This window comes from Euwallacea fornicatus, chromosome 33 (genome assembly GCF_040115645.1).
Source record: "Euwallacea fornicatus isolate EFF26 chromosome 33, ASM4011564v1, whole genome shotgun sequence".
In the NCBI taxonomy this organism is placed as follows: Eukaryota; Metazoa; Arthropoda; class Insecta; order Coleoptera; family Curculionidae; genus Euwallacea; species Euwallacea fornicatus.
The window spans coordinates 798,258-813,339 of NC_089573.1; the positions used below are offsets into that span (position 1 = coordinate 798,258).

General features: G+C 39.2%; 1 protein-coding gene across 4 annotated transcripts in view; it reads right to left on the reverse strand.

Moving 5' to 3' along the window:
- The window catches only part of LOC136348566 (neurogenic locus protein delta-like), a 54,879-nt gene that overhangs the window by 28,800 nt on the left and 10,997 nt on the right, over positions 1 to 15,082 (reverse strand). Inside the window, exon 2 of one of the 4 annotated variants that reach the window (XM_066299484.1) lies at positions 10,304 to 10,394. The exons of the other annotated variants lie outside the window; for them this stretch is intronic. The gene's annotated coding sequence lies outside the window, so the exon portion shown is untranslated. The remainder of the gene's footprint in view (positions 1 to 10,303; positions 10,395 to 15,082) is intronic. 4 annotated transcript variants of the gene reach the window in all.

Sequence of the window (15,082 nt, forward strand, 5' to 3'; positions counted from 1 at the left end):
CAGTAAATATAAGTTTTGGAAGGAAATTTGTCTTGGTAAAGTTTTTGGGGAATAAAAGGCACGTGTTTTTAAATTATTTTCAAATGTACAGGGTCTGTCATAAAAGTGTGGTAGTACCAAATTATGTTGTATTTGACGCGATCCCCGCTGGTCTTCCCCATGACATTCGTAATGGCCAGAAGAATCCCCAAATAATGTAGGGTGGTTCTTATCGAAGTAAAAATAATAAACAAGGTCTGGAGACCGAATAAAGATACGATTCCCTTGCGATCTCAAGTGGTTTTCGTTGAATATAAAAAATAATCACTAATCGGAGATTATAACTAGGATACTTGTAGGGCCGCTAAAGTGGGTTTCACGTTTACTTCTACATCTACACTCGTGTATGTAGAATTCCAACGAGTCCAAACGTCAACTGTGCCTTTAAAATGTCAATCCATTCATGTCGGTACTTCGTATACAAAATAATATAAAAGTTAAAAATGATGAGAAATGCAAAAAAAACAGTGCAAGAGACAGAAAAATCTGTGAATGAGACCATGTTACACAATAAGCAGAAATTATAGGATGCATTGATGACTCATAAGAAAAAATTTCGGGACCGGAAAATCAAGCTGAAATATCTACCCGCAGGCTTTAAAAGCATTTTAACATATTGACTCGTAGGTATAACAAAAAGTAATTCACGGTCCCAATTTTAAGCACAAATTTGTTTATTTGAAGACTTTTTTTTATCTTTCGAACGCCGTGAAGTACCTACCAGAAAGACTGGAACGTGTTGAGGTGACAAACTAAACAACATTTTTTTGCAGATACTTTTTTCCTAGACACTTTCGTCCAGACGTAGTATAAATTTTTCCTTTTTTGCCCTCTTTCTTTACAACGATCGCATTTTTCTACTGCATTTTATTTTTTGTGCATTCCCCTGTTAATTTAAATTTAACTTTGGCGTATGTTCCCGTAAAATTCAATTTATCTTTTTTTAATTTGGGCTCACCATTTTTCGTAACATTTACCACAAAGATGGTTTCGCGTTTCGCGAAAGTGAAATGTTTTAAAAACGTAGCAAATTGCCAAATCTTAGACCCACCCCGTAGGTGGATCATGAACGAAAGCAGCACTGGGCCGTACGTAAGCGCAAATGTTGCAAGTAGTACCCGAGTAGTACCACGAGCAATAAGCGATTTAGCTATAAATGGCAAGGAGTGGCGTTTCAAGACTCACCTGTCGAACCCATTATGAATTCTACAAATATTCGCGTTTTTCGCGTTATTCAAAGGTGCATGCTGTTCAGGTTTCTAAAGATTACATTGCTAATTTAATTCACACTTAAATATAGAATATGCAGTGTCTGGCAATTTTGGCCCTGCAGCCGTACCTTTATTTAATTCTTCTAATTGTTGCTCTTTCCGTTTTTTAAGCGTTCTTTATTAATCAACTTTTTTCCAAGCAATTATTAAAGCACAGGCACCTGTAAAATCTAGGGGATTGACTTTGGTTTTTGACTCCACCTGCCAAGAACCAGCGTCGATTTTTCGACGCACCTGCAAAGGAGAAAGGACAAATTATTTTCGTCCTTTCTCAATCTCGTTTAAAGCCATTACGATTTCTTTATTAAGTAAATCAATATTTATTAAACGACATCCTTAATTAGGTAGTTTTTAGGTTATCAAAAAGGTGTGGTGAAGGGTTCCTCGTTAAAAAATTGCCAGGTTTTGCAATAGTAATTAAGTTTTAAGCAGATTTGTCAAAGCACGCAGGCACCCGTAAGTCTCAATTAAAATGCCAGGCAACCGTATACTTTTTTATGAGATAAAACTGTCAGAATGTCTACTTTTACAACGTAAAGGGCCAGGTGAAAAACTCGAACTAAAAATACAAAAATATCAAACGCTTGGATACCGTGGGAATGACCAATCCAAAGCCTTTAAAAAGATTCAAGGCACCTGTTGATGATAAAGTAGTTCCCTCTCGCGAAGGGCTTCTTTAAGAAAAAAACCTTTCACCCACCGGGCCCTGATACAGTAAACCAATTCTTCATTATCGTTCCTTGGAAATACACCTGACTGTCAGGTTTTTAACTAAATTAATCCTTCTTAAACTTCAGTTTCTTCTACCAATTTGTTTAAAAATCTCCAAAGGGAAATGTGGCCTTAAATTATGACTCGTAAACTAAAAAGCACATCCGCAGTGAACAGCTAAGAACGGAAGTCGGGTTTAGATTTTGAAGCGGGGGCCACCTGATAGGCTCTTGTGAAATATGGACACCGTGCAAATTGGATCTAAAGCCATGTGGCGGGCATGTGGCACGTGCCTGCCGTGCTGGACCAGCAGTGGCAGCTGGCGTTTATCTATCAGATAAATGTCACTCATGGTCGCCCTCGGAGTGGTTGCCAAAATTCTAGTTTTTATCGAAAACGCGATAAAATCTGCCGTATGTACGAAGCCGTGGCAGGCATTTTCTAATATTCGTTAGTGTTTTTTAATGTTAAACAATGTACTCTCTGTTCGGGAGGTTCGTGATTTTGATTGGAAATTCTCATTTAAAGCAGGGGCACCTACGGAATTTATAAAGTCGAAAAATAATGAAAAAATAACACATTCTTTAAGTAACGTTTTACAGGCCGCAGAAATAACCTGCGCCACTGGGTTTAACCGGGTTCGAGTCCCATATTTTTAGTTATAAAATCGCAAATTTTCCCTGTAAAACGCCTGAAAACTCTGAGTTGCGTACCTGACTTATTGCAATCAACACGAAAATATGGGAGATAACTATTTTCATACAACTTCTTACTCCTAATTCATTTCTTACCTTTTCTGACCCACTGAGTTTAACCAAGATACAAAGCGGACCGGCAGTAAATTATATCCTCAATTGATCCAAATTACGTTAAAAATCTGAAGTTTCGAAGCTTTTTTAAATTTAAAGTACTGAATCGACCTGCATCTGTAGATTAGAGATTTCTTTATAATCACGACCAACACTATTTTGAATATTTCCTTTCCTTCACAGCACCCGCAAGTCTCAATTAACCCAATTTCGCAGTAATAAAAAATGAAAAAACACAACTTGACGTGACTCGATTTTGACGTTTTCCTCGAATTTGACGCCCATCCCGAATCGACTTAAATGACCCGACTTAACTTGATCAGGGCTAATTTTGACAATTTTCGAAAATGTCAAAACCGAACGGTATCGATTGAAGTCGTAATTGTCCAATAAAGTTAATGCAAGATTTCCTCGGTTAGGTGATAAATCCATCTGAAAGTGTAGTGATTTGCATCTTGCGAATATATGAATTGTGTGATTTTTGATCCTTTCAATCTGCGAATTTAAATCGGTTGAAAATGCGAACAGAAACTCAAAGTGGCTCTAAAAGTCGTAGGAAAAGGTTATTGTGACACGTCAGAGCTACAAAGAGTTGTGGGATTTTTTTAATTTGTGGTTTCCAAATTCGTAAATCCGCAGCTATCATTTTTAAGTATTTGTTGCTTGCAAAATGTTAGTAAAATCTAATTTAAGCGTTCTGTGGAAGTCGATCATGCAGCTCATCATCACGAGACGATAAACGTACTGAGAGTTACACGATCTTTAAAAAAAGTTGTAAATGTCATTTTTTCGGTAAAACACCCAGTGCTTTCAAAGGGACCTCACACTCTTTCAACAATTACATTCGCCCTTTTTCGCTGCACGCAATGCCGCGCACGACTTTCGTTCCTGCGCATTGAAACGATACTTTTTGCCATCAATTTCAAGAGCATTTTGAGTGTTGAATTTTGCACTCGTTTTTCGAACGTTCCAAAATAGTTTTTCAGAAATGGGCAGCGAAATTGCCCTTGCCAATAAAACGAAAGTTCTGCTGCGCTTCTCCATTACGTCGATTAAGGTCGTTTTAATATTCGAAAAGTGGCGGTTGTTGTTATATTGAAACACTTAAATGTATCTGTATTATAATACGCGAAAATAACGCCTTAATTAAGAGAACTGGAGCTATTATATGCCCAATTAAAAGAAAATAAAAAATGGGAAAGTATTACGTTCTTCACAACCGCTAATTTAATTAGTATAATTTAGTCTGATTATAAGTATGTCGAGCGCAAGATGGTCTTTTAACGATCGTTCAATACTATAATTGAACTTTTGGCAAATTATATAAAAATTGAGACGATTTCCTCTTAGCCCCTAACGGATACGCTTATTTTTTTCATCGCCAACCAAAACGAGTGAGTGCAGCTAAATTACGTCATTTAGACCCACATTGTGCTAGAAATCGAAAATTTATTCGGACCAATTATCGTATTCGAATGTGCATGCAATGAGGGTAGTATGCGTATAAATTGTGAGTTTTGTTTTCAAAAAGGTTAAATTATTGGTTAACCCATCAAGTGTGGTTAGCGAGCGCAAGGTCGCCTTCTGCAGCACCTTGCGCGAATGAATAATTCTACGATATAGGAGGACTTCGCAGAATTACGGACGTTCTCTATCATTATTATGCTGGATCTTCTATTAGTTAGCATATTGATAATCGAAGTATCGAAGGACGTGGATGACCGCGACGGGGCCCGAACCAACCGGCGACGGCCAAAAGTCGATTGATTCAGGAACTGAACTTTGCCTCGCGAGCGTACTAGCGGAGCTGTCAATCCTCTGCAACCACGTGTCATCTCGAGCCAGGTGGTCACCACCTTTCAACCTCCCTAAATCCGAAAACATATGTACGCTCTTAGTCTCTAATGATTTTCTTCTGCTGAGTTCAGGTAGATAGGTGTGTACGAGGCCTACGTACTAGCATGAGGGACTGCTTGCGTAAGTAACCCGCTTTAAGTATGCACCTGGTACCGGGCAAAATTTAAAGTTCATGTTAATTGGGCGAATTTTCATTCGCAGCTTTTTAATATTTACCGTTAAAAATTCCACTGTTACATAAAAAAATGCGTAACAACCTATGTCAGATGTACAGCCTGATGGTCATTATGTGGTTCTCAGCAGTTTCGGGATTGGGTTTTTTTTGCACACGAATTATCATATCGGAATTGCATATACAGCGACTCGCGTTAACATTCGGACACTATAGTATTTTTGGAAGTATTAGGTTTCCCGCTAACTTCTCCTTAACTAACATTATTTGTTGCGCAATCTTTGGTTACATCAGCGTTTCTAGTATACACAGGGTGTTTCCTAACTACGTGTAAAAAATTTAAAGGCGTAATCCTCGACTGATTTTGAGTCAAAAATGTCTAATAAACATATGTCCGCAAATGCCTTGTTTCCAAGATACAGGGTGTTGACTGAAAGACGCTGAAAAAGGTTTTTAAAGGTTTGGTGGTATTTACTAACTTGTTTATTGTTAGTTTTTTTTTGCTACTTCCACTACTATAAACAAGATAGTCAGTGTTATTTTGGTGTTTTACTCTCTAAAGCGAAAGAATTCAGTTCTGTGTCCCAAAAATCAGATTATACCTCAGTTTTGAAAATTTTTCAAATGCCTAATTGCACTAATCAAGAAATGGCCAATATGGTTTTTGTTTACGGCCTTGCTGATGGTAAGTGTTTTTCTAAAATTCAAACATCCAAATTGAGTAATTTTGGAAATAAAATCCCTTTTTCTTGTCACATTTCAACACCCTGTATCTTGGAAACAAGGCATTTGCGGACATATGTTTATTAGACATTTTTGACTCAAAATCAGTCGAGGATTACGCCTTTAAATTGTTTACACGTAGTTAGGAAACGCCCTGTATAAACACATTTTTGATCTTTTAAATTTAATTATATACGAAGACACTATCGAACAAAGAAAACGAGGCACGATTTTGCTATCGCAGAAATATTCGGACACGTGCCAGGAACATAATATTCGCAAACAAAATTTATTTAAACAAAAAAGCATATAAACAAATTAATACTTCGTAGGGTTGCCCTTATGTTGTATAATTTGTAGCCGTTTCGGCATGTTTTCAATTATTTTTTTAATGCAATCTTGAGGTATGCGCTGCCTTCCTTCAACTAATCGCTGTTTTAACTCGTTTTTGGAGTTGGCTGGCTTATTATGGACTTTACGGTGTAAAAGTGCCCATAGATTTTCTATGGGGTTAAGATCGGGTGATTGTGCAGGATGATTTAATACTTTAGGGCAATTGTGTAATAAATACTCTTGGACTAAACGCCACTTATGTTTTGGATGGTAAAATTTAAAATTGTCGCGATTTTTCAGCACTTGTTAGTAAATTTCGTTTTAAAGGATCCAAGTACATAACTTTATTTAAATTTCCTTCCTTAAACTCCTGCAGCCGAGATGCAGCTCCAAACCATTATGCTCCCTCCTCCGTGTTTCACAGTAGGTCGAAGATAATTCATTTTTAGCTCTTCGTTCTCTTTGCGCCATACCATTTTACGACCATCGGATCCAAAATTATTGAATTTTTTTTTCATCATCAAGTATAACGCTTTCCCGGTATGTTTCCTCTTTCGCAACGGATTCATGAGCAAAGGCGAGACGTCTCCTGCGATTGACTTCCTGAGTTACTGAGTATGGGGCTCTTTTCGGGCTGCTCTTCCGTCGCACCCGTCTTCTTTTAATGATCGTCGAACTGCGTCAGGATGTACTTTTTGCCATTGAATTCTAGTAAATCAGCTGTTGATTTAGGAGCGCTCAGTCCGGGGTTCATTTTAATTTGTTTAATAATTTTGCGCTTCTCACGCTCATCAGTAAGTTTCGGGCGTCCTTCTTGCGGAATCGATTCAATCCGATCTTATTGAGCAAATCTTCCAATTACATCACCAACTGTACTTCTACTTATACTTAACAAATTACCGATTTCTCGATACGATCTGCCTTTAGGGTGATGAAAAATAATCAATTGTCGTATGTCAAAAGAAACATTTCTGCCTTTTCGCTTCGTAATGTGAGCTTTAGTAAGTGATAAGTTCGCCTTCAAACCCCCTTGCACACAACTAACAAGAAAATTGAGTCTGACTCATCTCTAATCTTTTGCGATCATAAAAAACCCTGTATGCAACGTTTTTCTATTATTTTTTACCTGCACCGCATTCCGCGTTCGAATATTTCTGCGATAGCAAAATCATGCCTTGTTTTCTTTGTTCGATAGTATCTTCGTATATAATTAAATTTAAAAGATCAAAAATGTATTTATATATACTAGAAACGTTGTTGTAACCAGAGATTGCGCAATAAATAATGTTAGTTAAGAAGAAGTTAGCAGGAAACCTAATACTTCCAAAAATACCATAGTGCCCGAATGTTAATGCGAGTCACTGTATATTACCAAGGAAAGGTGCGTTTTACTGCCCAAGATCCTGTTGCTTGGCATAAAAAAATCGAAGAAACGAGTTAATGAGGGCGGATCTTTTTCTACCCCCTTCGCGAAGAGATCTATAAACAGGGAAATTGATTTGAGTAGACCGGCTACTTAATACAATCCGAGCAAAACGACTTGATGCAATAAAACAAGAAGTTGAGAATAACACAGAGTGACAACCAGGCTCGCAATATCGAAAACTATATAGGGTGTCCCAGCTAAATTAGAAAGTCACGGCCATACCCGGCAAAAACGCAACTCAAAAAACAGTAAAAAGTCATAGCAGGAGGTGAATAGTTAAGTGTGTTCCAACAGAGCGCAATCTCTCTGGGAATATAAAGTCCTAGAGAGTAAAACCAGCGTCGAACTTTTTTTTTTTATAAATTTGCGCAACGAAGAATTTTTTTTTAAATTGCCACTTTATCTTTCCTTCGGAAAATTTTATATGCTGTAAATTCCACTTACAAAATAAAGGGCATTACAGCTCCAACCTAGTATAACACTTATTTCTGATCGTTAGAGAGCCATGCCATATTTCCGTCACCTTGGGATATTTAAAAAGTAAGACCGGTATTGTCAAAAGTAATACTATTCCGAAAAAAATACATAAAGAACTACCAAGCGAAACGGCCATTAAGCATGGAGAGTTCCATTGTTCAATTTTACTGGACTGTGGCGTGTATGCCAACTGTTTGGGCCGAGCTTCTGCCATGAGGCTTCTTGTGGTGCCAGTACCACGCGTATGAACTACTGTTATTAATTTTCGAAGAAGATACCGAAAGCAGCTTCACCTATTTGTTGAATAGGCGATACGCAGTTCTTCGGTCGTACCGTCGGTAACACACTTTCTTCCTATTGAAAATTCCGATATCTGAAAGAAATGCGTGATTGCAGGTAATGATTGTGATTAGGTACTTCGTACGTTACATCGCTCCCTTCAGAAAATTATTTGTTACAGAGAATTTTATTCAGGAATTTGCCGGTAGGTATATGGGTTTATAATTAGTAGCACAAAAATAATACTAAAACCAGCTTAAGGAGACCTTCCTTAAGACATTAAAGCAGTAAAGTAATAGGGCACTTCCTGAAGCTTACATAAAAATTATAATGACAATACTGTATGTCCAGCCATTGGAAAATAATGGTGTGTACTCGCAGTATGGTTGAGAGCACCGGACTTGCGCGGATTGCCTAGTGTAACATGGTGTGACCAAAAAAACTCATATGAACTTTATCGCGAACGTAAGAGTGTCGATGGTACCCCGTAAAATGCAAAAATTTGGTAATTTCGCCACGCGGTGCCCTGCATGAATTATTTATATTCGGATTTTATTAGTTGATTACACGAATAACGGCATCGTTTGTCAGCCAGCTTTAAATTAAGCATAATTGGAGCCGCCTTGCTGAACATGTAACGGTATGAAGAAAATTAAAAAGAAAATCAACCAGGAAAATTCCTAGAAAAACAGGAGAACAATGATACATTGCCGACGGTGCCATCTGCAACACGGATGGTTCCCAGGGTAAGATTACAAGCGATGTGTTTGCCCTTAAGGGCGCGCGGGGGCGGGGTGCCTAGGGTTTACCTGCACCAAAATGCACAGGTAACAGGCAAAATGTAGGTGTGCAGCATCTGCCGCTGGTTCTCACAGGCCGCTTGTTACCCCGACATGTGTCTTGCAGATTTCGGCAAAAGCCGGCAGGTGCCCAATTTCCATTTGGCAATTCGCAAGAAACCAAAAAAATTGTCGCGTGAGATAGCTCGATTAGGCTTTAATTATCTGTATCGGTTATTTTAGTTAGGCCCCTTTTACGCATGGATAGGGCGTTTGAGTCGAGGAACGTTGAACCCACCACCTATGTCGCATGAAGGTTCTTAGTTATGAATCGAGCCCTAGGAGCGAATCGATCACGAATTTACTCTGTAATTTTTTTGAGGACTCTCAGAGCATCTGCACGGTCGCATCGTTTGTGGTAATTAGGCGCGGGTGAATATCTGAATAAGGCTATTTTTCACCCTCCCCCCGGCCATTAGAATCACTCATTGTTGTGATAGTGATGTTTCCGATGTTTCGACAAGGCTTAAAAAACTGGATAAATAATCGTTAGACCCTCCAAGAGTTTTGGGGGTATCGTCGAGAGGAGACGGCTTGTCCCATGTGTTTTTTCACATTTGGCAACGTGGTGTCTGGATCTTTAAATAGTAATAGATTTGACAGGGCGACATATTTACCAAAACACCCGGGTCGGAACGTTAAAAAAGCCGAAATTTATCGACGAGCGCTTTCACAACGCGACTCGAAAATCGTTGAAATATTTTCTCATGCCAGACATTAAATCCGGTAACAGCAAATGGACCAGAGCGTCCGGCATCTTTTTTAAGCCTCGTTTGTCCGGTATAAAATAATGCGTCTTTTAACTCGCACACAAACCATCTGGTTTACGCCCTTATTTACGTCGAAAAATATTATTTTTCAACCCGCACGAGCCTGCGAGCAGAGGGAAAATCTTCGAAAATGCCCCAAATCTAAGGGAAGGTACTTTCTGAGCGTGGTTCCGCTAGCTTCTTGTAAGAGTAGGTACCAAGGAGGCCCAGCTGCCTTTTCGCTGGCATCTGTCTTTTACAGCTGCTTCTTGCAAGCAATCAGTCCAGATACATACAAAACTCATATTTGGTTTTGATAACATCGCAGACCTATATTATGTAGTATCTTAAACACCAGTACCTCAGCTCATGTTATTAGTCTCATTGTGGATTTGAACAAACAGGGTTTACCGCAGATTGTGCCCTTCCAAATAAATCGTATTTAAGGACGTGTCTTGTTAGATCTCTCAGATTTCATTGGTCGCTTCCATTCGGAATTCTTTAAGATTCTCTATTAGCGCAGTTCAGTCGTTCGTTGTTACGTAAAAAAAAAAAAAAATTCAGATTTAGGTGGATGGATTAGTAGGCGAAGTACCGAGCATGATAATGAGTACTCACGAATTTGTTTGTTGTTATTGTTGTATTGTTGCAGGCTTTAGACGGAAATTACCGAGGTTGTGCGAGGGTCCTACTCTCTGATGACCCACATCTGTAAAGAAATCACCTTTTGAAAACTTCGAACACCTAGGTAAGTCCATAAACCTAAGACATTATATTTGCTCTGCGCGTCTTCGACAAGCCAAATTCTACCATTATGTCTTTTTCAAAGGCAGGAACTAGTTAATGACTTAAGGGTAACACTCGTCATCTTGCTTAAGCTGCGGTTTGCGTTGATGTATATGAGCAGCACGTATCGCAAACCACATAGAGGGTGTTCGATTACAATCTGCTTGTATGGCGCAGCGTGTGTAACTAGTCCGCTCGTTGTCTGGAACATATGACACACACAAGTGCCAATGAAATGGACATTTTTATGTCCTTTTTGTTTGACATTAATTAACGCGTTCCGAACCCCATTTAGCCGCCTGGTGTACAGGCAAATTCAATTATGTTTGCTATTAAAAATTAATGCCGCGTTCTTCACGAAATTTCCAAGGGGAAGTAGAATCAATGATCAGTTTTGTCGCCAGCCCTCAAATATGACGGATATAACGCCATTGTTGATGGTAAAATCATAAGATTTTTGAATGAGGCTTGAGCAGTGTCGAAATGGTGTACTTTATTCTCTCTGTCAAACGGTTTTTTAAAACATTTTAATCTTTATATTATTTTTGGAAACGTTACTTAATTCATTTTGGAGAGGTATCCAAAGTAACATATTTTCATTTCTTCGCATACGTGCAAATTTTATGAAAACTTGCCCAAAGTCGTCCATCCAGCTGTTGAAAAATATTACCACGTGATCGCTCTAAAAAAACGATGATGTGTCTCTCGTATTCGGCGGAATGGTGATGAAATATTCCTCTTACGAACTAGAAAACGTCATTAGACCGCTGAAGCCGTAAATGGGAAAATCGTGGATGGAACAAAAACCTAAACATCCCACCACCCTTAAGACGTTGCTTTCCTTTTGAAACTCGTTATTTAATCCCCACAGTAGTCCCTTTCTTCCTATCCAATATTAATCAATTTCTTACGGCAGCTTAAATTCGAAATAGAAAATCTCGGGGAGATTTGGCGCGAAAAACGTCCATTAGCCACCGGGTTGGTAAAATATAGGGTGACTCTCACCCCGAACCTGTTGTAGCTGCGCGCATGCGTCTCAAGATCGGTATATAGGTGAGCACGTGCCATATGCGTATATAGGAGAACGCGTGCCAAAGAAGATGCAGCTGTCGATATACGACCTTTCTTCTGCTTTTGTGTAACTTCAGGCTCTCAATGCGGCTTTGTTTCATTTCAATAGGACTTTTTTCAATAGATCCAGGTTTACCTGGTATCAACAAGTAGGTAATACCTTCTATCCTCTTCGTCAGCCTATAAGCTACCATCTCGAATGCAACGAGACAAACAACTGTCCCAACATCTTGAACCTAGAAGGAATCGGCCTTGTAGTGCAGCAAAGCCTGGTTTCTTCCCGCAACGTGTTCGAAGGTAATAAAGGTGCAATAAATATTTTCGGGCTAATAAAGCAGACGTGCTTAGATTGGGATTTCCAAGGGAGATGGTCATTGGAAAAACCCAAACAGACTGCGGCCATATGGCGAGGCATTTGATGTTTTTGGTAAAAGTTCAATAAAACATGTGACGCTCAAAAAGTGGCAGATCGTTTGAAATATGGCACAGGTAAAATACGGCAATGAAGGGATGGCAATCAAGTGATTTTTACCTATTTTAGAACCAGCTAAAGCAAGGTATCAGGTCGAAAGACCATCTGCGTAACAGATGCAGTTCTGATTTGAATCCCCGACTTGCCAGTTGTCAGTCTGTTGGTTCTTTTTGCTCGCGCCACGACCAACCCTTTGCTTTATCTGTATTTTACGAAATCATGACCAAGGGCAGATGGTTTTTTCCTGGGCACAGTCCGTATTCATATGTGGCCTTTGAGATATGCCATGTGTTTTTATCAGCTGCGTCTTTAGTTTTTTCATTATAATTATTGTCTTGGGATATTGTTGTGCGTACATTAGGGTCGCAATTTAGCTCCACCCTCGTAGCTGCAAATACAGATCTTGCAGACAGGGGAGAACAATCAATATTTCTTCAGCTTATAGAGGAAAGATTTAAAGTCCCATCTGGCCATCGTTGGTCTTTCTATATTGGTAACGTATTCTTCTTTCGAACCATAAAACTATTTTCAGAAATGTCAATACGGAAGGTAATGGAAATAATACGGCCGTGGCGTACAACTAAAGACGTGTGAACGTATTTAAATCACTTTATTTGCGATGCCACCGTAAAAGCTAACAGGAGCAGTTATTGCCAGTCTAATTTGTCATTAAACGCTTTATTACCAGTACAGTTGATATATTATAATATTTGTCAAAACCTCGCATTGAGTACTTGCTTAATAGATTATTGATTTACTACCGATGTGCTGTCACAATTTCAATCAGATTTTATTTTTATTTTTGATATTTTCAGTGGCACCCTCAAAACTTCCCGATCTTATGGGGTAGTTTATGTAATTTATCTCGGCAGGAAAGCCCCGTAATGGCGTACGAAGCATAATAATTTGCGTTAAAGTCAGCTAATTAATACTGAAATTATGTAAATTATAACGCCATAGTTAGAAATTATTTATGAGCGGCAGACATAGTATAGGTATGTCCGCCCAAAACAAATCGACGCCTCTGTTAATTGCCTCGGCGTAAGGCGTTACAGTTATTACTTTACTGTGCGGTAATGATTTGAGTTCAATTATAACTGAGCTTCATTCCCACGGTATTGTAAACTACTAAACGGCCGTTCGTAACATATTCAAAAGTTTTCGACGTAATCTGTAGTACAAGCAAAGTCAACTTTTACGTGACTGCAAACAATAAGGATAGATTTATTCCTCCAATTCTTTTGTGTTATTTGAACGACATACTGCATAAGCCGTATGCACTTACAGAGATTTAGGTGCACATCCCGATGCAGTTTCTGCTGCACATCCGTTCTCTTATTCCTATACATTCAATCATTCAAGGTATCTGAATGTAATTATAAACACACTCGGTGGCGATACGAGAACGTGGTCAAGAACAACCGCAAAGCGATGATAAAAGAAAAGGGCTGTTACAGAAAGGCCCAAAGTTGAAGGAGTAATGCGGCATCTGAAGGAACGTGACGTATTTTTTGAGCGACCATGGAGGATTATTTATTCGTTGCAAATCGACACATCATTTACCATTTACCTGGATCCTCAGCCTTACCCAAATAGTCTGATAGGGCCGACGCGACAGCACAAGAGCGATTATCGCGTTGTTGTCTATACGATGAGATTTTTTCTGATTGTTGCCATAACAACAGCGACAATTTTGAAATCACGGGGAGAAAAGGGCCTTCAGGGTGAAATCTCATGACGGTATTTTTTATCGTTGGGCTGGTGTTTAAAAAATCATAGTTAGACACGTGATTTAGTACAAAGCTAGAAAATAATTTTCATAAGTGTTTTCTAAGGAAGTGTCCCAATGCGCCCGTCACCGCTTGCGAACTCCTTGGTAGCCGGATCGCTGTCGCGGTCATCACCACTAAGTGAAATTCTGCTTGGAAAAGTTGCATTCAGGCTTATTATTTTAGATTATGCATCACTTTCCTTTGCGATGTGTAAAATCATAAATAATTTTATTTCTCGTGCGTGGCACTCCAGGTACTGATATACGATTCTACACGTTAATCTCGTTGACTCGACAATGCCTTCCCTTAAAAAAAATAATAATAAATAAATAAAGATGATCTCGTTTTCGCCGACTCCATCCGTAGATACAGTGTGTCTTGGAGAAACGGGAGGAGTTAACGGGTCGCTCGAAACGAACGCGTGCAAAGTATAACAACGTCACGAAAGGCACTTCACGCGGGAGGAGACTTCAGAAGTGCGACTAAAGGGACCGCAGGATCAGAAGAAGCACAAAACAAATAAATCTAGTTCCGAAACCTCGGTTCCATCGATCCTTGAGGTTCCGGCGCTGTTGGAAATCTTCATTTACGTAGCGTTAAAACAAATCTGGCCGGATCGTTAAGGTCGATCCGGACAGAACGGTGGCCCAGCTAGGGGATACCTACAGATATCCATATCATCCCTAAAAGCACCTTTGCTCTTAAAAAAGGTACCAGAAATAATTAAGAGCAGCAGGTTCTTGTTCTCGCAAACAAATTTTGGGAACGATCGACATTTGACATGTCAATTAAAAAGGGGGCTTGTTATGCAGTGGATCGATTTAAAGTCGATTTTTCCACGAATTACACGGTGCATCTAATTAGTAAACGCGCGTGTTGAGCCCCAAGGTTCCTGTCTGGGCCCCATTACTCGGTTTCATTGACTGATCGCGGCAACGCGTCTAAGACTTGATAAGATTCCGGTCATTCGCTGGGTTGCCATATAGAACTTTCTTATTTGTTAAATATTGTTAAATGCACCTCAGAACGATTCCGTACGAATAAAATCGAAATGGGCACATGTAGTCGTTGTGCGACTGTCCAATTGCAGGTAATATGAAAACATAAGTCTAGACGTAACAGAAATGAGCTCAATCATAACATAACTCACATTATACAATTTCGGTCAATCAAGTAGCAATTTAAAGTTCGTATGGGAAAGAGGTTTTTTACACGGTAATTTAGAAGGAGCTGGTAGGTTGAAAAACCGCGGCAACTGTGCCGGTCAGTAGTTGGCCGTTGAGCCGGAACTACGGC